This window comes from Stegostoma tigrinum, chromosome 28, assembly GCF_030684315.1.
Source record: "Stegostoma tigrinum isolate sSteTig4 chromosome 28, sSteTig4.hap1, whole genome shotgun sequence".
In the NCBI taxonomy this organism is placed as follows: domain Eukaryota; kingdom Metazoa; phylum Chordata; class Chondrichthyes; order Orectolobiformes; family Stegostomatidae; genus Stegostoma; species Stegostoma tigrinum.
Window position 1 is genome coordinate 38,357,660 of NC_081381.1, and position 21,975 is coordinate 38,379,634.

General features: G+C 39.8%; 1 protein-coding gene and 1 long non-coding RNA gene across 7 annotated transcripts in view; one reads left to right on the forward strand and one right to left on the reverse strand.

Annotated features, from left to right (window-relative positions):
* Positions 1–12,316, reverse strand: part of LOC132206032 (uncharacterized) — a 310,901-nt gene extending 298,585 nt beyond the window's left edge. Inside the window, exon 1 of the long non-coding RNA XR_009442755.1 lies at positions 11,790–12,316. This is a non-coding gene — a long non-coding RNA (uncharacterized LOC132206032). The remainder of the gene's footprint in view (positions 1–11,789) is intronic.
* Positions 11,846–21,975, forward strand: part of disp3 (dispatched RND transporter family member 3) — a 443,035-nt gene continuing 432,905 nt past the window's right edge. For 5 of the 6 annotated variants that reach the window (XM_059638078.1, XM_059638077.1, XM_059638084.1 and 2 more), the window contains exon 1: positions 11,847–12,408. The gene's annotated coding sequence lies outside the window, so the exon portion shown is untranslated. Of the gene's footprint in view, positions 12,409–21,975 lie in introns of all 6 variants that reach the window. The other variant, XM_059638085.1, reaches the window with a different exon arrangement.

Below are 21,975 nucleotides of genomic sequence, written 5' to 3' on the forward strand. Positions count from 1 at the left end.
AAGTGCAATCATTAATTATTTTCAAACAATTAGCACATAAAAGAGTAGCTGAACTAAGATGAGGAAATATCATCTATTTAATTACTTTATTGAGGCTATAGGCCCTCAGACTTCACTTGTGTCCTAGCTTTTAAGATCGGTCAACTCTGGCTTTTTACAGCTAAAGGGAAGAAAACTGCTACATGGAGGAGGTAGGTGTTACCAGAGAATGCTTCCTCTGACAGCAAACCTATAAACCCATCAGTGACCAAATTCCTTTCCAATGATCACTGCTCCATCTCCACACAAACACTGACTCCCCTTTACTTGCCCATTGGCAGGAACATTGTCTTATTCTAGATGTCAAACAAACACTCAAAAACCCCTCCTAAAATACCCTGCATTAATAGTATTGTTGTCTTTGAAGTGGTATGAAAGCTCATTTAATTCTTGAATGCATAAATTCAGTTTATATTCGAATATGGCACTGAGAGAGCACTACATTGTTGGAATTAAACATAGAGATTGCTGGAAAAGCTCAGCAGGTCGAGCAACATGTGTGAACAGAAATTAATGTTTCCAGCAATCCTTATTTTTGTTTCTGATTTACAGCATCCGCAGCACTTTTCGTTTTGGCTACATTATTGAAGGTATTTTTCTTTGATTTAGATATTTTGTTAAAACCTTTCCTGTGGCTTGACTGCAAATTAAAGATTCCAAGGCACTATGCAGAAAAGAACAAGTGATTGTAGTGTCTTCATAAACATACTTACCACTTCTCTACTTGATCTCAAAAGTAACAATTCCTAACCTTAAGGTATTTCATTATGTGCAAGTTTGAGGTAATAAAAAATAACATAAGCAGCATTGTTTAAGATCATTCCACTAGAAAAAATTCGACTGAGCATCTTCACGATCTAAAAGGTTACTAAATATAATAAGCTGGTTCTTTTTTTTAAAATGGAAGTGCATGGACCAGGTTAGTCTTTTGAAATTGAGAGATTAACAATGTGGTCAATGGGCCTATTGTGACTATGTATTGCAAACTATAATACTGACACTGTAAATGTAGAGAAATCAGATCAGATTTCTATTGGAGCGATTGTTATAACCAGTAATCCATTTGTCTTGAAGCTACATGTTATACCGATAATCATAATAATGCTGCTTTTGTAAACGTATTTTTTAAATTTAAAAATGTACAAAAACTTCAGCTTCATTCAAATTGAGATTTCTTTTGCCCTAATGTCATATGCTGTCTCTCTGCTCGGTTCGCAACAAACAACTGCACCTCCCAGTTGTGAACCATTTCAACTCCCCCTCCCATTCCTCAGACGACATGTCCATCATGGGCCTCCTGCAGTGCTACAATGATGCCAACCGAAGGTTGCAGGAACAGCAACTCGTATTCCGCTTGGGAACCCTGCAGCCCAGTGGTATCAACATGGACTTCACGAGCTTCAAAACCTCCCCTTCCCCTACTGCATCCCAAAACCAGCCCAGTTCTTCCCCTCCCCCCACTGCATCCCAAAACCAGCCCAGCCTGTCTCTGCTTTCCTAACTTGTTCTTCCTCTCACCCATCCCTTCCTTCCACCTCAAGCCGCACCTCTATTTCCTACCTACCACCTCATCCCGCCTCCTTGACCTGTCCATCTTCCCTGGACTGACCTATCCCCTCCCTATCTCCCCACCTATACTCTCCTCTCTACCTATCTTGTTTTCTCTCCATCTTCGGTCCGCCTCCCCCCTCTCCCTATTTATTCCAGTTCCCTCACCCCATCCCCCTCTCTGATGAAGGGTCTAGGCCCAAAACGTCAGCTTTTGTGCTCCTGAGATGCTGCTTGACCTGCTGTGTTCATCCAGCTCCACACTTTGTTATCTTGGATTCTCCAGCATCTGCAGTTCCCATTATCATTGAAATATAAAGACCCGTTTTTCTACAGATAATATCATAATGAGACAAGTACATGTTACACCACATACAGATGCCAGGTTTGAAACTACATATGTAGTCTGTCCTCTTGCCCTGCTTTCGTCCCGATTCTCCAAAAAAAAAAGAATCATGATATTTTCCTGTTGATCCAGAAAATAGATCTACACATTCAGCAGACAGTATCTGTCTAATCCAAAGGGATAAGATTCATGAAATTTAGAGTGTGGGATTGTGGTAGATCTCTAAGACTATTGACCAATAAGAGAACAGCACACTTGTCAAGGAAGCAAGGATAAAAATGCCTTATAAATGAATAATTTTAACTACTGGACAAACCCAAACTCACTCAAAACACCTTCACTTATATGAAGTTAAGATTGAGTCCAATATTTCATTGTTATGATTGTCAAATTATATCTACAAAGGTTCCACTTGAGAATTTATTTCAAGCAACAAAATCACATTTATGAATATAGAAGCCAATTTGAATTTTACATACGTGGTGACTTTTGTTTTCTAGTATCAATCTATTTTTGAATAATGAAGTGTTTGGAAGTGTCCAAGTTCATATTTGGAAAACAATACAACAATTTGTTCTTACTATAACTATCTTGTTCATCAACTGTCATTTTCACCTATCTTTGTATCTGAGGTTGCCCAGTATTAAGTCATGGCTGCTTAAGGGCTTTATAATTTTTTTCCTCCGTTCTGAATCATTGATCTCTCTTCTCTAACTGCTATAGAGAAGGGGAAGGCAAGTTGTCTTCTCGAACCACTGCAGTCTACAGTGGTGAAGGTACCTTCATGGTGATGTGTTATAGCTAATTCCAGGATTTTGACACAGCAACAAATGGCCAGTAGTTATCCCTCACGAGACAGTAAGCATTAAGAGACTAATAATTCTAAGGAGTTAATGTCTGCACAGAATCCTAATATCCTCTAAGTCGAATATGCACTTGCCAATGGGATTCAGTAACTGGTGAGAAAGAGCAGAAATGCTTTTTGTGGAGTAAGAATTAAGAAGAATTCTGTTGAGGGGAAAAAGAAAAGAAAACAGTGTCTCCTTACGAAAGGATGATAAAACGTTCAAGGAATATAGATGACTTTTCCATTTTATCTATCAAGTAGATATAATGTGCATTGTTCTTGATATTCTGTTGGTATTTCTGCACAAAAAGGTATAGAATGAGTTATGTTTACTTCTAGAATCTGATTGCAGAAGTCATTTTTTTGTAGAGGAACTTTACACATATCAATACTTGGAGCTAGTAACTAGTACTTGAATACTGGGACAACTGCTGCAGCTTTGAATCTGTAACTTGATGACTAAATCAAAAAGAAGTCCAAGCCTAAGACTGGCACTGGGAAATGAAAGACCAAGTTGACAAGGAAATAATCATTTTATTAAGCAGAAGAAATTACAATAAAAATGTGCTTGCCCAAACTCTTGCCATTGAATGTATCATTGTTTCATTTTCATTATTCAATGCTCTCCTGCAAATATGCTATTCACATTATTCCTTTCCAAGGATTTCAGGAAAGCATAGGTCCCTGCTGTGATACCAGCATGATGTTTCCTAAATGCTTATTTTATTAGGTATGTTTGAAAAAGCACTGTCAATGGATTGAATTCTATGTTTTAAATCTTCATGAATTTATTTGACTCTGTTCCAGAACACTTACAATAAAGTCTATTCGTATTCACTTAACGTTTCAAAAATAAACCTTGAAAAAATGATAAAGATGTTAACACGTAAATGTTTCATGCCTTTGTGACAAATTTCTATCTTCACTATTTTAATGACCTTATTAAAACCATTTGAAATAAGAAGGTTAACTCCTCTATTAAAATAACATTCACACAATAACATAACTTACAATAGTTTCCAAGCTTAAAATGTTTCCACCCCCACTCTCCTTTGTCTTTCCATCCTTCCTGTTCACCTTGGTTTCTTCCTTAGACTAGACAACTGATTCCACTATTAGGGTCAATGATCGCATTATTTTGTTGTGGTTTGTCATACAATCTTGTTCCACACGGTAATGGTGGTGGTTGTGGGGAGTGGAGGGGCTGGTTTCTCAGTTTTCAGTGCACACTTCTGAACTTGTATCAGCCTTGAGCACCATATAAAATCCAACCATCTTGCAATCAGAGACCATAAGCAATGAAATCCTTGGTGAATATACCAAACTACATAGTTTACACTTTTGGTTATTAGCTGCATCCTCTAAATAAAGGGAAATATTGTATTAACTTGTTTCTTTTGTTTTTCACCTGAACAGCCCACTACATCATTACAGATTAATTTCAAAAATCAATGCCATGGCAAAATTTAGCAGTGACAAAGTAGTCACAGATCTGGTGTAGATTCTATTGTAGGCATTGCTCCATTTATTCAATATCCAGCCCAGTATCAGGCGAGTACTCTTTATGCATCAACGTTTATTCTCTCCATGTTGCACATGGTAAGCCGGCAACATGAAATGTGATTGTAAATTAAGTGAAGACAACTATCGCCAGCTGTACTCTCACATTTTATTCATTAACAAGTGAAGAGCTGAGTTTATACCAAGCACTCTCACAGAGGATGCTCCAGCCAGAGAAACTAACTTGCATTGCATTAACCTGGGCCAGATAATCCACTATTCAATTCAGCTTTGAATGATCGCTTTCTGAAATTCAAATAATTTCTCAACACAGGGCACACTCACTTGGTGTGAAGTCATTCCTTCCTTCCTATTCTTATTGCTACTGATCATCTTATATTTAGCTTTACGACTTACTGCTGTTTCCCTGACCATTCTATTTATATTAAGTCAACAGATAGGAGCTTTCGCGCCACCTTCAACACCAATATTCCAACCAAACTCATTCCCAAGTTCTGGGACCTGAGATTCTACTCCACCTTCTACAACTGGATCTTTGACTTGCCATCCTACAGACCACACAATCAGTAAGGATAGGCAACAACACCTCCTCCATGATAATCATCAACATCAGTGCCTGCAAGGCTGCCTATTCAGTCCTTTACTTATACTCCTTATAGACGCACGACTGTGAGGTCAAATTCTGCTCTAACTTCATTTACATATTTGATGATGGTACCATTGTAGTGGGTTGGATCTTAAGTAATGACAACACAGACTACGGGAGAGAGACAGCTTAGTGGCAAGGTGTAAAGACAACAATGTCTCCCTCAATTTCAGCAAGATGAAGGAGCTGGTTATTGACGTCAGGAAACAGAATGTAGGACACACCCATCAATGGTGCTGAGGTGGAGGTAGTTGACAGTTTCAAGATCATAGGAGGAAATGTCACCAACAATTTGTCTTGATCTGTTCATGTCGATGATATGGTCAAGCAAGCACACAAATACCTCTATTTCCTCAGAAGGGTAAGGAAAAATGACATGTCCAGAATGACTCTTCCCAATTTTTATAGATGCATCATAGAGAGCACTCAGAAACATTACAGAATGGAATGGCAACTGCTTTGTCCAATACTGCAAAAACATCAGGGGAGAGTTTGAACACAGCCCAATCCATCACACAAACCAGTCTTTCATCCACTGACTCAGTCTGTACTTTCCACTGTCCTGAGAAAGCAGTCAACGTAATCAAAGACCCCTCCCACCTTGGTTATACTCTATTCCACCATCTTCTGTCAGGCAGAAGACATAAAAGTTTGAACTACATACCAACAGATTCAAAAACAGCTTTTTCCCTTTCAGACATTTGAACAAACCTCTTGACCTCTCATATTAAAGTTTATCTTTCCCTGAACCTTCTCTCTAACTGTAATGCTGCATTTTACATTCTGTTCTATTACCCTGATGTACTAAAGTATGATATGCCTGGATAGCATGCAAAACAATACTTTTCAGTATATCTCAGTATATGTGACAATAATAAACCAAATCAAATGAGTCCTGTTCTTTAACATGGAAATAACTTCTTGCATTTTATTCAGTGACATAACAAAAATTGCAGTTTTGATGAGTTTTGAAAAGATTTGTAGCTCAGGTTGAGGTTCTGGATGTGAGTTTGCTCGCTGAGCTGGAAGGTTAGTTTTCAGACGTTTCGTCACCATTCTAGGTAACATCATCAGTGAGCCTCCGACGAAGCGCTGGTGTTATGTCCCGCTTTCTATTTATCTGGTTAGGTTTCCTTGGGTTGGTGATGTCATTTCCTGTTCTTTTTCTCAGGGGATGGTAGATTGGCTCCAAGTCAGTGTTTGTTGATGGAATTCCGGTTGGAATGCCATGCTTCTAGGAATTATCGTGCATGTCTCTGTTTGGCTTGTCCTAGGATGGATGTGTTGTCCCAATCAAAGTGGTGTCCTTCCTTACCTGTACGTAAGGATACGAGTGATAGTGGGTCATGTCGTTTTGTGGCTAGTTGATGTTCATGTGTCCTGGTGGCTAGCTTCCTGCCAGTTTGTCCAATGTAGTGTTTATCACAGTTCTTGCAAGGTATTTTGTAAATGACGTTCGTTTTATTTGTTGTCTGTATAGGGTCTTTTCAGTTCATTAGCTGCTGCTTTAGTGTGTTGGTGGGTTTGTGGGCTACCCTGATGCCAAGTAGAGTGAACAGCCAATGGGGAACTTCAAACCAGCGTCTACAGGAAAACAACACATACGGACCAAATACTGAACTACAGGAGCAACCATCCCAACACCCACAAACGAAGCTGCATTAGAACATTATTCCAACGAGCCACCACACACTGCAGCATAAAGGAACTACGCAGAGCAGAGGAAAATCACCTATACAGCGTATTCAAAAAGGGTACCCTATGAACACAGTCCGCCGATTCCTCAGCAATAAACCCAAACAAACAGACAAAACGGGCTCAGAAACCATAACCACGCTCCCCTACATCAAAGACATTTCCGAAATGACTGCCAGACTATTCGGGCCCCTTGGCATCAGGGTAGCCCACAAACCCACCAACACACTAAAACAGCAGCTAATGAACTTAAAAGACCCTATATAGACAACAAATAAAATGAACGTCATCTACAAAATACCTTGCAAGAACTGTGACAAACACTACATTGGACAAACTGGCAGGAAGCTAGCCACCAGGACACATGAACATCAACTAGCCACAAAACGACATGACCCACTATCACTCGTATCCTTACATACAGATAAGGACGGACACCACTTTGATTGGGACAACACATCCATCCTAGGACAAGCCAAACAGAGACATGCACGATAATTCCTAGAAGCGTGGCATTCCAACCGGAATTTCATCAACAAACACATTGGCTCCAAGTCAATCTACCATCCCTTGAGAAAAAGAACAGGAAATGGCATCACCAACCCAAGGAAACCTAACCAGATAAATAGAAAGCAGGACATAACACCAGCGCTTTGTCAGAGGCTCACTGATGATGTTACCTAGAATGGTGACGAAACGTCTGAAAACTAACCGTCCAGCTCAGCGAGCAAACTCACATCCAGATTGCAGTTTTGCTTACGACCTTCTCGAATTCCCATCTCATCCAAGAGCGATAACTTCTGATGGACAGTAGTTTTGTAACCTGTACTACCAAGTTGCCATCTTTAAAAAAAGCATCTCATCTGAGGGCAATCTTATTACTCACTGGGCAATGATCTGGAATCTACATCAGCTATTTAAGCCCCCCAACTGCAGGATGACTTTTTTTTGTGATCTGTGGAAATGGATCTGGCTCGATGGCAACGAAGAATGTTGTTGTTACATTACAAATAAAATGGCATCAGTCTCCAAAAGCCACAAAACACTAGTTTTTGAAGTCAGAAATAGTAAGAACTGCAAATGCTAGAGAATCTGGGATAACAAGGTGTAGAGCTAGATGAACACAGCAGCCCAAGCAGCATCAGAGGAGCAGGAAGGCTAATGTTTCAGACCTAGACCCTGCTCCTCTGATGCTGCTTGCCTGCAGTGTTCATCCAGCTCTACACCTTGTTATCTCTTATTAGTTTTTGAAGTACTCCTTTCTGCCAGGAGTGCCACCAAAACAGAAAACAGTTGGATCAATTAAACAAATTATGCATGTGTGGGTAATTAAAATATTAATGGTCAGGGATGCTATACAATTGGGTGTTTGCTCTATGCTGTTTAGAATTGGACTTCACTGACTTGAGGCATTGGATGGTGTAACAGGCTCAAGGTACTGAATTGGACTCTTCTTGTTCCTTTGGCCCAGAATCTTGCTGCCTGCCACTATTCTCTTGATTGTTCTATGCAGTGGAGTCAATTTAAATGTATTCACAAAGCTTCTGGATCTGGATAGTCACAACTGCAGGACAGTGCTTGAAATGCAGTTTTCTCTGTATTTGGCTTTGCTGTGTGAATTGATCTGCCAAAATTCCTTTGTGAAGTTTATGGTCTACAGACACTTGATTGGCCTCCCTGGGCTCCTGGTTGTCTGCACTGACCTATCATTTTCTTACAAGAGTTCCAAACATCATGATTTCCATGAAAATTAGCTCTTGGATTGCTTAAACATGGCACATAGAACATAGAAGATTACAGCACAGTACAGGCCCTTCGGCCCTCGATGTTGTGCCGACCTGTCATACCAATCTCAAGCCCATCGAACCTACACTATTCCATGTACGTCCATATGCTTGTCCAATGACGACTTAAATGTACCTAAAGTTGGCGAATCTGCTACCGTTGCAGGCAAAGCATTCCATTCCCTTACTACTGAGTAAAGAAACTACCTCTGACATCTGTCCTATATCTTTCACCCCTCAATTTAAAGCTGTGCCCCCTCATGCTCGCCGTCAACATCCTAGGAAAAAGGCTCTCCCTATCCACCCTGTCTAACCCTCTGATTATTTTATATGTTTCAATTAAGTCACCTCTCAACCTTCTTCTCTCTAATGAAAACAGCCTCAAGTCCCTCAGCCCTTCCTCGTAAGACCTTCCCTCCATACCAGGCAACATCCTAGTAAATCTCCTCTGCACCCTTTCCAAAGCTTCCACATGCTTATTATAATGCGGTGACCAGAACTGTACACAATACTCCAAGTGCGGCCGCACCAGAGTTTTGTACAGCTGCAGCATAACCTCTTGGTTCCGGAACTCGATCCCTCTATTAATAAAAGCTAAAACACTGTATGCCTTCTTAACAGCCCTGTCAACCTGGGTGGCAACTTTCAAGGATCTGTGCACATGGACACCGAGATCTCTCTGCTCATCTACACTGCTAAGAATCTTACCATTAGCCCTGTACTTTGCCTTCTGGTTACTCCTACCAAAGTGCATCACCTCACACTTGTCTGCATTAAACTCCATTTGCCACCTCTCAGCCCAGCTCTGCAGCTTATCTATGTCTCTCTGCAACCTACAGCATCCTTCGTCACTATCCACAACTCCACCGATATTAGTGTCGTCTGTAAATTTACTAACCCATCCTTCTACGCCCTCATCCAGGTTATTTATAAAAATGACAAACAGCAGTGGACCCAAAACCAACCCTTGTGGTACACTACTAGTAACTGGTCTCCAGGATGAACATTTCCCATCAACTACCACCCTCTGTCTTCTTTCAGCAAGCCAATTTCCGATCCAAACTGCTATATCTCCCACAATTCCATTCCTCCGCATTTTGTACAATAGCCTATTGTAGGAAACCTTATCGAACGCCTTGCTGAAATCCATATACACCACATCAACCAATTTACTCTCATCTCTCATATTGTTTCCCAACTAGCTTTGTAGAATTTATCACATGCTGCCAGGCCAGCCTATTAAGGCAACAAGTGATTTTGCTGTTGCATTTATCCAAGAACCACCTGACTGATGCTCCCTCTCCTTGTCTGGACATTTTGGTGCAATACTTAAACCCAGTTAAACTAATAATGATGACAAAGTGTGGAGGTGGATGAACACAGCAGGCTAAGCAGCATGTTAGGAGCACAAAAGCTGGCATTTTGGGCCTAGACCTGAAGGGTCTTTGCTATCTCGGATTCTCTAGCATCTGCAGTTCCCACTACCTGTAAACTAATAGTGATGCTAGGTTGACCTTGGGTTTCAGTTTGACGTTTGAGCTGTGAAGAATGTGTTAGACTGTGTGACCAGAGGTAGACGTCATAGGGCTAAGACTAACTATGGGAATGGAGCTGTTGAATAAATTCCATTTTGTGCATAGGGAACTGAACTTTGAGGAGTGCCATGGTTGTTAATCAGCATAATTGCTTTGAGATTTTGAATTTAGCTGGCTTTGCTGTAAAAATCAGTGTGAAAATCCCAGTTACAAACATTTTTAATTAATTCATGGAATGTGAGTTAGTAAGGCCAGTATAACTGAGTGGTAGGTGCCACCTACTTTGCCATGGGCCTGTTGTTCAATACTCTCCTAACTCGGGAGCAGCAGCTGATTTTCTCCCCAACACAGGGGCTAATGAGTTTTTGTGATCATCAATAATTTCATCGTCACGTTTGCCAGGACTAATGTTTAGTTCCAAAATCTTTAATTAGTTGAATGTAAATTCCCCAACTGATTTAAAAAAAATTGGTAACTCGCCTCATAATACCACAAATTCGATTTTACAATAGTGTTTTGAGGAATAACTGGATCCGAAACTTGACCTCTGCTTTCTCTCCACAGATGCTGCCAGGCGATGATGTTAGTTTTCCCAGTAAATTATGTTTCGTTTCTGATTTTCAGTATTCTCAGATTGTCGTTTTCGTTTCATAAATAATATCAACGACATGGATCATTAACCCTTCCTTTACAGAGATGCTGTTCGGCCCGTACATTTTCGGGATTCTGTTTTTATTCCAGTGACGATCAATATGCCACCAAAAAACCTCCAGCAAACCTAATTGCTTCACCCGCTCCGGATCTTTAATGATAAACTGCGAAATTGACAGCTCAAACCAATAATGTCCTGTAAACACAAGTGTTTAAAGCTTACTTAAATTAGGAACCAATTAAAACAGGCTTATGGTCAGATCATAATTAAAATGAAACTATTTATGAATAAAACTACCGTACCTAGTATTTTGTTTCTCGCTGAACTTTTTCGCTAGTAGTGTATTTGGGGCATTCGCTTGGGTTTTGTCGTGAGAATAACGCACAACGTGAATAGGTTCATCACTCTGCCCTCTGCAGTTGCAATATTTCCATCGTCGCGGTTCCTCACTGCGCGGTATTTTATCAGGTTAGTGATTACAGGGACTGTAGTGACTATAAATGTAATTCTGTAATTGCGTACAATTGTCAGGAAAATTGTTTATTCGAAAACAAAAAGTTTTGCTTTAATACTTTTGTGGTGTCTTACAGCTGAAATGGGACCTGCCCGAAAAAATTGATATTTCATGGAAGCTGCCTTTCTTTTAAAAAAAGACAAAATCCCCAAATTGTGCAAAGAAAATGCTGCACAGAAGATCCAAACCTAACCCGCTATGTACCTTAAGAGAAATCTCATTTAATTTGAAAAAACAAATATTCATAAAGTTAAACAAAAAATTCCAACACGAATAGGTCCTCTCGGCTCTAGGTCAGAGAATTGTAAAACAAACGAGTTTGATTTAGTTACTTATTTCAAGAAAAGGTTTTTTTTCCCCCAAATGAGTTTTATATATTTGTTCCCCACCATCTGTTTAAATAGTTTTTAGAATCTTTCTCACACCTTAAAATAATCCTTAAAATTGACTCATTTTTAGCCTTCATGATTAATCTTAATGTGTTCACTTATGTCTATACAAAAAAAACGTCATATTGCTGTTATTTTCAACTACTTGGTTTCCGTACCAATTCAGCATTCATGCAGTTTTTCGATACCAACCATTCTCAGTACATCACGCCCCAACTGAATAAGAAATAAACGAGCGCATGGAAGATTAATATATAGTAAGACCGCACCAACCTGCCGAAATGCATGGGGTCGCCCGTCTCCACAGAGCACCAATTAACCGACCGTTTCACTCTCACGGCAAGAGCCGGCTGCTCTTTGCAAGTGAAAGCAGGCATTAAGAGTCGAGCGCGTACCCGCCCGATGAGAGGCAGGCAGGGAGGAGACAGGTTGTCCAGCTATTCCAAAGTCAGAGTTTACCTTTGTGGCGGATGTTTAGTGTACCCCGCTTCCAAAACAAAAAGCGGTGCGTGCGCTGGAGCTGTGGGTTTTTGTTTTGTAGCTTGAGCTGTCAGCTGCGCACTGCAAACACAGCAGCTCGAGAGCCTCGGGCTCCCAGTGTGACAGTTACAACCGTTGGGCTCGCGAGCCAGACAGGACTGGGATTTCTGGGCTGCCGTTTCACACTCGGCTCGCGCTCTGGTATTGCCATTCCTCCCGCTCCAACTGTCAATGAAGCCTCTTACTACCACCCCCACCCCACCATTAAATCTCATTAACTTTTAACATCTACGAAAGTAGATCCTTCGATGCATTTTTCAAATTCAAATTGCTTATTTATCATTTGACCGTATTTTTCACTGAAGATTGTTTCCATTGCTGCATCATGTGCGAGGAAAATGCATTCAAATTGGTAAGTTACATTGTTTTGGTATATAATCTGTGAACAGAGTGTATGCGTAGAATGAGATTAATTTTGCCGGGGATGGCGTTCAATTTCGCCTTTCTGATGTGATTTTCTTAAGTTAATTGTTTTATTTTCTGATCATTGGAAGTGACAACTGTTTCTATATTTAATCGTAATATTTTAACATGACTGACAGTGTTTTCCTTTCCCACTCAAAGATATTCATCAAGACCACTGATTTTTCTGGAAAAAAAATATATCTGTCGTTTAGCAGTCTCAAAAATAATTGCTCAGTGATTATTTTCATTCTGTTAAATGCAATTAAATTTATTAATAATGTCTGTGTTAGTTTTGTCTTTCATATGGTGCCACTATTAGTAGAGATCTCATCTAATCTCTTTTTAATTAATATGTGTAATTTATGTACACACACTTGTGAACTATCTTTACAAACTACTAAGGTGTGACCAGATGTAAATGGTTTAAACTATTATTGTGCTTTGACTGCAAGTTTTATGAATTCCGGGCAAGCAGTTACAGTGTTTACCAGAAGGAATAGGAGCAAAAGGTTCGAAACCGACTTGATTCCCCTCTGGTGGGACTATATGCCTTTTGGTCCTAGGTAAACTTACTGCTAAATTGAGGATGTGTTTTGAATTTTTAATAATTTAATGTCTCAATCGTCACATGTTTCTAACTCAGTAATATGTCCCACAGTCCTTCACAGAACTATTAGAAATTACAGTTTTAAATAATGAGAAATTGATGCAAATAACTGAAAACTTTGTTTAAGGATTGTCTAAGGATTTTAAGGACTGTCTTTTAAAGGAGAGTCATAAAGGGGAACAGGGAGGTGGAAATGAGGTGGAATTGCAGATCTTAGGGCCTTGGCATCTGAAAGTCCAGCCATGAGTAGTGGCATGATTTTAAAATTACAGATAATCAAAAGATCCAAATTTGAGGAGTACAGAGATCTTGAAATAATATAGATTTGAAGGAGATTAGAGATAATAAGGACTGGAAAGATAACGTGATGATCTTGCAAATACATTGTAAAATAATGTAGTAACTGTATTTGAAATATGCCTTATTGATTGATGTCTGTCAGGCTACTATTTTGAAATTTGGATTTGCAATGTACTGTTAGAATGCATTGAAATTAAATCATCCAGTTTGGAAGCCTTTCTGCAATATTAATATGTGGTAAATCTGTACACGGTACTTCTTGGGATTGAGCCAATGCCTAAGGTAGGTGTTGTAGAATGTTTTTCAGTTTTCTGAACCTGATCATTGAACATGTATTGATGTATTAAATTTTGTTTTGTTTTTGTTTTATTTCCTCCTCTTTATGCCTTCCTCTCTCCAAAAGATGTTAGCATATGGTTTAGATCCTGACAGCCAGAAATGGCCATTTTCACATGCACTTTTTAGTGTTTGACAACTATTTGACCATGAATGACAACATGGCTAAACCTGATCTTATCCTTTATTCATTGCACACAGATCTAGATTTTACAGCAGGTGTGACTAGATATTAATCCTAATTGATTCTTTTCTTGCTAGCTTAAGGATGCTGAACAACTCTCCCTCTGCTACACAGCTTTGGTCAGTAAAGGAAAGGTGCCTTGGAAGGAAAGATGCTTTCTAGCGTAATAAATATGTTACTGGTTATTAATCATCGTTGAGTCAAAATCCTGGAATTTCCTACACAATCACCATCACAAGGACAAGAAGTATTTACCTTTACCACACTCATATTAGTTCAACATTATAATTATGCAGCATTTCCTTGAGAATTTTCCCTCTGGTTGATTCTGTATCACTATAAAGTTAAAATGAAAAAAAACTTTTCATTTAAGAATTACCATCACTGTGAATAATGTTCAGGCTAATCTGCATCCAATAACTTATTGAAAACTTTGCTCACATTGTGACATTTATGACAAATTTCACTAAAGTAGCCCAGAAAATTCATAACATTCTAAAATAATTCAAAACATTTTTAAATAAAAGAAGTTTCAGCATTCTCCAATTTGCCCCTCCACGTTAACAGATTCCTTTTTTAAAAAAAAATAGATTTTGGATCCACACCTCCACTAAAGTCAAATGTTTGTTCCTTGAGCCGTAACCTGCGAACAAAGGATTTTTTTTTGAAATCTGTTCATTAGTTTTTGAAATACTTTGTTTAAAACAGAGCACACCAAGGTGGTGAAGGTAATTAGGGATGGACAATGAATGCCAGCCTTGCTGGCAACACCTGCAACTAATAAGTTAAATGATTTGTTTTTAAGAACAAAAGTTTCCCTTATTCATGACTCTGTCACTCATCAATAAGTGTGTACATTTGATTATACATCCCAGGAGGGTAAAACAGAGGTAATGTTCTGCCAGGAAGGGAGGGATAGCCCTCCTCATGATCTCCTTGTTAAGTTTCTCCCTATTAGAAGTTTCCCTGCCAATTTACAAGTGCAACATTCCAAGCACTTCACTCAAGACTTTTGCCAGTCAGTGAATTTAAATCCACAGTTTTTCTGTAGCAATCCTTTTGAAAAGAATTCATTTTGAAAGTAAATTTTTTAAAAAAGTCTTTAAATACTTCAGAGTTCTGATCTATTATCCTAACAATTGGTTAACATGTACTTGAACATATATAAAAAGTACTGTGGATAGAGGGATTAGGTTCCTTTTTCTGTGAGGTTTTTCTAGAAGTTGTTAAGATGTTTCCAAAGTACAGAACTTGGCTGTGTAGTTGATAGTGAGAAATAAATATTTCAAGAAAATATTAATGTGTTTGTCAAGAGATCTGAAAATTTAAACTGGAATACAGTCTGGAGAAGTGACCCATTACATTTGGGGAAGGCAAGCTATTTAAACAGGTATACAAATGGTCATATACTTAGAAACAGAGCTAAAATGTACTGCCAGCTGCAGGATGGGACAGGCATGAAATTGCAGTTATGCTTGTCTTGCCGTGCCTGTTGCCTGCCTGTCTCTGCGGGCTTTGGAAGCGTTTAGTCAGCCAAATTGTGTTTGGTTTAACTAAGCAATTAATTAACTCTTGCACCATTGGAATGTCCCATTGGAAATTTTGTAGGGTGGTGGAAGCTTAAACCATGTGACTTGGTTTGTTCAGGCCTAGGGTGAGAACCTCCTTTTCGGCATCCTATATGTATCTCCAACTTGCCCTTGCCTGTGTTCCCATTCACTTATCTAGACCTGGCTCTGATGAGACCCTAGACTCAACTGGTATTTACTATTGACTTTCACTGCCCCTGCATAAGATTCAGTATGTGTAGAACAAATCAGCGGAGGCATTAGTGGAGTACAGAAAGTGTAGGATGGAGCTTAAGAAAGCAATTCGAAAAGCAAAGATAGGATATGAGAAAGCTCTGGCTAATTTAAAATAGGGAAAATCCTAAGAAATCTGTAAGTATATTAATGGGAAGAGGATAACCAGAGAATGAAGAGAGCCCATTAAGGACCAAGGAGACAATCTGTGGGTGGAGCCGCAGGGCATTGGTTGAGTGTTAGAACAGTACAGTACAGTACAGGCCCTGCAGCCCACGATGTTGTGCCAACCTATTATCCGATTAAGATCAATCTACCCTGCATACCCCACATTTTACTATCCTCCATGTGCCTATCCAAGAGTTGCTTAAAAGCTTCTAAAGTATCTCTCTACTACCACTACCAGCAGCGCATTCCACACGTCCACCCTTCTCTGTGTAAAGAACTTTGTGTTGAACCAAAACTTTATCCTCATTCTCTTGAGTGAAGGCTAAAGGTATGGAATCAAAAGGGAGAGACTCTGAATTGCTTGAGAAAATTGACATTGGAAAGGACAAGGCATTGGAGGTGTTGGAAGGCTTCAACATGGACAAATACCCAGGTCCGGATGAGTTGTATTCCGTGTGCTGTGGGAGGCAAGTGCTGGGTCAGGTGTTCCTCATGTGTCAGTGCACACTTGATTGGCCAAAGAGCCTCTTCTGCGCTCCATGTGATTTTAGAGAAATTTTTGTTGCCATGTCCAAAGTTCCCTAAGTGGAGCAAGATTGTTAGAAATGGACATTGAGAATGCACAGAGGATACATTTTCTTAGGTTGGAAAGGCTGTGGCTGTTTTCTTTGGCACTGAGAAAATTGAGGATAGATTTAATTGGGATACATAAAATTATGATAGGTCTAGAGAAAGAGATGAGGAAGCATCTACTTTCCTTAGCAGAAATGTCATTAACAAAGGGCTACAGATCTGAACTAATTTGTGGAAGGCTATAAAAGGGAATTATGAAGACATATTTTCACATAGCAGTGGTGGGATCTGGGACTCACTGCCTGAATGGTGGTGGAGGTAGGAACCCAGATTACAATTAAACATCCTCACTGGCAACACATCAAGTGTGTAGAGCTAGTAAGTGGTATTAGGTGTATGAAGAATTTGGAGACACAGAAAAGACCAAAGTTGTAAATAATAAGATATTAACAGTTCTTAAAGAAAGACAAAATGCAAAAAAGGCTTAAATTAGGTACACTATTCATGTATGTGAACACAAAGTGTTTTAAGTGGGGTTGATGAGCTGTAGGTGTAGATAGCCATGTAGGGATATGATATTTTAGCAATTAACTAGGAAAAAGGACTAGGTACAAAATATTCTTGCAAACAACATGTTCAGGAAAGAAAGATGACAGTACTGATAAAAGTGCTGAAAAGAGGGTCAAGAACAGTGTCTATTTCATTAAAGCTAAAAAGACAATAGAATTGCCACAGTTGGTGCATTTTGTAGACAACTAACTAGTGTGTAAGTAATTGAAAATGAAATTTGCAAGGAAATACACATAGATGCAAAAATTATACAGCAAATAAACTGGAAGCTTTAGTTTGGAATTATGGTCATCATGGACTGGTTAAATTGGAGGGTCTGTTTCCATGCTGTATGATTGTAGACTGGGGCAAGTAATAATGCAAAGGATAGAAAAGGGTGGAAGAGTTTTGGAAAGAAACAAGAATTTTTTTCAGAGATAGTAGGAACTGTCAATGCGGGAGAATTTGAGATAAAACAGTGTGAAACTGGATGAACACAGCAGGTCAAGCAGCATCAGATGAGCAGGAAAGCTGACGTTTCGGGTGAAGACTCTTCTTCAGAAATGGGGAGGGGAAGGGGATTCTGAAATAAATAGGGAAAGAGGGGGAGGTGGGCAGAAGATGGATAAAGGAGAAGATAGGATGAGAGGAGACAGACAGGTCAAAGAGGCGGGGTTAGAGCCAGTGAAGGTCAATGTGGGTGGGGAGTTAGGGAGCAGATAGGTTGGTCCAGGGAGGACGGACAGGTCAAGGAGTCGGGATGAGGTTAGTGGGTAGGAGATGGGGGTGGGGCCTGAGGTGGGAAGAATGGTTAGGGAAGCGGAGACTAGCTGGGCTGGTTTTGGGATGTGGTCAAGAAAGGGGAGATTTTGAAGCTTGTGAAGTCCACATTGATACGCTTGGGCTGCAGGCTTCCGAAGCGAAATATGTGATGCTGCCCCTGCATCTTCGGGTGGCATCATTGTGGCACTGCAGGAGGCCCAGGATGGACATGTCATCCGAGGAGTGGGGGGCGAGGGGGGGAGGTGAAATGGTTCGCGACTGTGAAGTGTAGTTGTTTGTTGCTAGCTGAGCGTAGGTGTTCCGCAAAGCGGTCTCCATCCTCCACTTGGTTTTCCAATGTAGAGGAGGCCACAACGAGAACAGCAGATGCAGTATACCACATTAGCAGATGTGCAGGTGAACATCTGTTCGATGTGGAAGGTCTTCTTAGGGCCTGGAATGGGGATGAGGGCGGAGATATATGGGCAGGTGTAGCACTTGCTTCCATTGCAGGGAAAAGTACTGGGGATAGTGGGGCTGGAAGGGAGTGTTGAGCAGACAAGGGAGGGTGGTCCCTCTGGAAAGCACATAAGGGTTGGGGGGGGTGGGTAGGAAATGTCTTCAGCAGTGGGGTCAGATTACAGATGGTGGAAATGTCGGAGGAGGATGCATTGGATTTGGAGGTTAGCCCAGCTTGTTCCCCCACTTCCCAATCATTCTTTCCACCTCAAGCCCCTACCCCCATCTCCTACCCACTAACCTCATCCCACCTCCTTGACCTGTCCGTCCTCCCTGGACCGACCTATCCCCTCCCTAACTCCCCACCTACTTTCACCTTTAGTGGCTCTAACCCTGCCTCTTTAACCTGTCTGTCTCCTCTCATCCCATCTTCTCTTTAATCCATCTTCTGCCCACCTCCCCTTCTTTCCCTATTTATTTCAGAATCCCCTTCCCCTCCCACATTTCTGAAGAAGTATCTCGACCTGAAACATCAGCTTTCCTGCTCCTCTGATGCTGCTTGCATCAGAATGAGAATTTTCTTCAGTTTGTTTCTGGTCCAAAGAGTGAGGTGGCATATCTAATTTTGGTTCTTTGCTATAAGTTCGGGTTAAGTGTCACTAGTGGAACATGTGGAGGCCAGTGATACCATGAAAAACAACAAGGCACAATCTTGAATGAATGTAATTAACTCACAAGGTGGGGGACAATTTCAGCAAACCAAGAACTGATATGACTGAGGAAAACTGGAATCAAAGATTTGCAGACAGAACTGTGTCTGAGGAGATGACTGTTTGTGTACAGTCAAAGTTCATCACCACGAGTGGGACAGTTTGGACAAATAAAGCCAGAGCATTGTGGTTGATGAAAGATATGAAGAGTAAGAGGAAACAGAAAAGGGGTGTGTACGACAGATATCTGGTTGATGGTATAAGTGAGAACCAGGCTAATAGAAACAGACTGGTAAAAGTAGTGGATGAGGAGCAGATGAAGTTTAACACAGAAGTGGGAAGGAAGAACGTGAGAAGTAAGACAAGGAGCAAGCCATAAGACCTGTTGATCCTTCTCTGCCATTCAATATGATCGTGGCCTTAAATACTTTAAAGAATATGACATATTTTGGTAGGAAGAAGCAAGAAAGGCAACCTAAACTAAAGGATTCAATTCTAAAGAGGTGCAAGTAGTAAAGAGATCTGGGGATGTGAAAAATATATCTTTAGTCAAACTGCTCAGGCATATGTGGAGTCCAAAAGAAAGGATGTTATAGTAAAACTTGTATAAAACAGCTGGGATATTGTGTCATATTCTGACTTCCACTATTTAAGAAAGATGAGATGGTACTTTAAGATGCAGAAGACTTAAATTATACTGGGGAGCAACTCAATAATGCAAATATGTTTCTAAAGGCTGGACTTTGTTTTCTTTTGGTGAAGGGAAGTTTGAGAGGGGGTTTGACAGAGATACTTAGAATCACAGAGGGATCTGAAGAGAATATATAATGAGCAGTTTCACCCTAGTGATGGACAAATCAGTAAACTGATTCCTGAGTTTAGGATGATTGGTAAAGTATCATCTTTGACATAAGAAAAACTTTTTAATGCAGCAAGTAATGCATTACTTATATGGCATATGGTATTGATGTTAGAGTGGCTTTAAACCAATATGGCAGGGATGTGGGAACTATAAGAATAGTGTAAGAGAATGCCAGAGTTCACAAAATATTTTGAGATGCAATCATCACTAGCATAAGTAGTAGCAAGTTAATAGGAGAAGTTAAAGTAGGGGAGAAAGAGATTAAGTTTAAATCGGACTTACTGTGCTTATATATAAATATACAGAGTATAGTAAATATGATTGAGGAATTACAAACACTTTACCATGTAGAAGAATGATTTGTGGAGATAGCAGAGACCTGGCTTAAGGAAAATCAAGACTGAATGTTAAATATTCCTGTGTATAATGTGCTGAAGAAAGGAAAGAAAGGAGGAGGGGAAGCATTATTCGTTAAGGAAAATTGCAAAGGTGAGGAAAGAATATGTTTCAGACATTTCAGAGACAGAATTCATTTAGCTTAAGCTATGGAATAAAAGGGGTACAATTACATTGTTAAATGTAGTCTATAAACCAGCAACAGGATGTAAGAAAAGACATTGAGGAACATATCTTCAGACAAACTAATGAGATGCCATCATTACAGAAGAGTTATGATGGGAGACTTCAAATCCACAAATCTATCCCAGATTGGGATACTTGTGTAGGGAGGAATGAGAGGCAAATGTTCCTGGACTACATGCATGAGATCTTTCTATAGCGATTATGTATGCAATCCAATAAGAAACAATGTATTTTTTGACCTGGTTGTTGAAAATGAGGTGGGCCAAGTTAGGCCAATGTTAGTGGAGAACATTTAGATGATAGTGACCATTGTATCATAAGATTCTGGATGATGGTGGAGAATGATAACATATCAATCTAGAGTGAGAAGAGTTAATTGGCTCAGGGCAACAATGGAGCGGGACGGTATTGACTGGAACAAGAGTAATGGTTGATACTTTTCAGGCTGGAGGATGTGTTGTAATGGAGTTCCCCAAGAGTTGTTATTTGGACTCGTGCCACGGTCAAGTTTAGAGTTTTCAAATTATGTGAAATTAGAAGAATTATAAACTGTGGGAGTTCTACACTGTCCTCAAAGAATGAGAAGACACAGATTCAAAATCACATGCAAAAGAAGCGAGCATGATATGAGAGGCAATTTTTTTTCCACTGTGAGTAGTTATGGTATAGAATGTACTACCTGGTACTGTAGTGGCGGCAGATTCAATTGAGGCATTCAAGAGTGCATTGAATGTTATTTGGATAAAAAATATTGTGCAAGGGCTTGGGCGTGGTGATAGCAAGAGATTGTTTCCTAGTGCCAATGACCGTTTGAAGAGCTGGTGCAGGCAAGAAGGGCCACACAGTCTGTTTCCGCATCTTAGGATTTGTATGATTCTGTGATATTCGGTCATGGTTTCAAAACGGAATTGGATAATTATCTGTAAACATTTACAGCGCCAAGGTGGAAAAGGTGTGGGATCAGCACTCACTGAATTGGTATGGACATGATGATCTGAAAGACCTTCTATTGTGTTGTAACTATTCTTTGATGTAAGCTGGATCACTTTGTTTTTGGATGCCACAAGACGCAATGAGTCAAATAACATCATGTACCATGATTTTTCTATATTCCTGTTCTGAATTCCCAATTTGCAGTGATATTTACTTGTTTTTACACGTCCATGTCTGAATTTACAACAGATTATTTCTCTTCATATTCTCCAGAGATCACTTTGTGAATCTGGTTACTGAATGCTGAAATGTTATGTGATGATTGCCGATTAGAGTTCCAATTTAAGTTGTGATCATTGTGTGGGAGTAACTGCTTAATTGAGGTGCAAATTCAGTTCACTTGCATTCCAAAGTCAACCTGTTAAATCTCTGTTAAATCACTTGTTAGGTTTAAACGTTTGCATTGATTTTTAGTGTGTGGAGGGAAAAATGATGTGAAACATTTGGTGAGTGTAAAAGCATGGAGGAACCTAAATTATCGTAGGTGAACCTGAGTAGTTAATGATACATTATTGGATATTGATTCTGGTCTTCCACAGATTTGAGTATTGGGAACAAGATCATATTGGTATCCATGTGCAATTCTTGCTTCTTTCTGAAAAGTTAAAAAGGAGAAAGCCTTGTTAG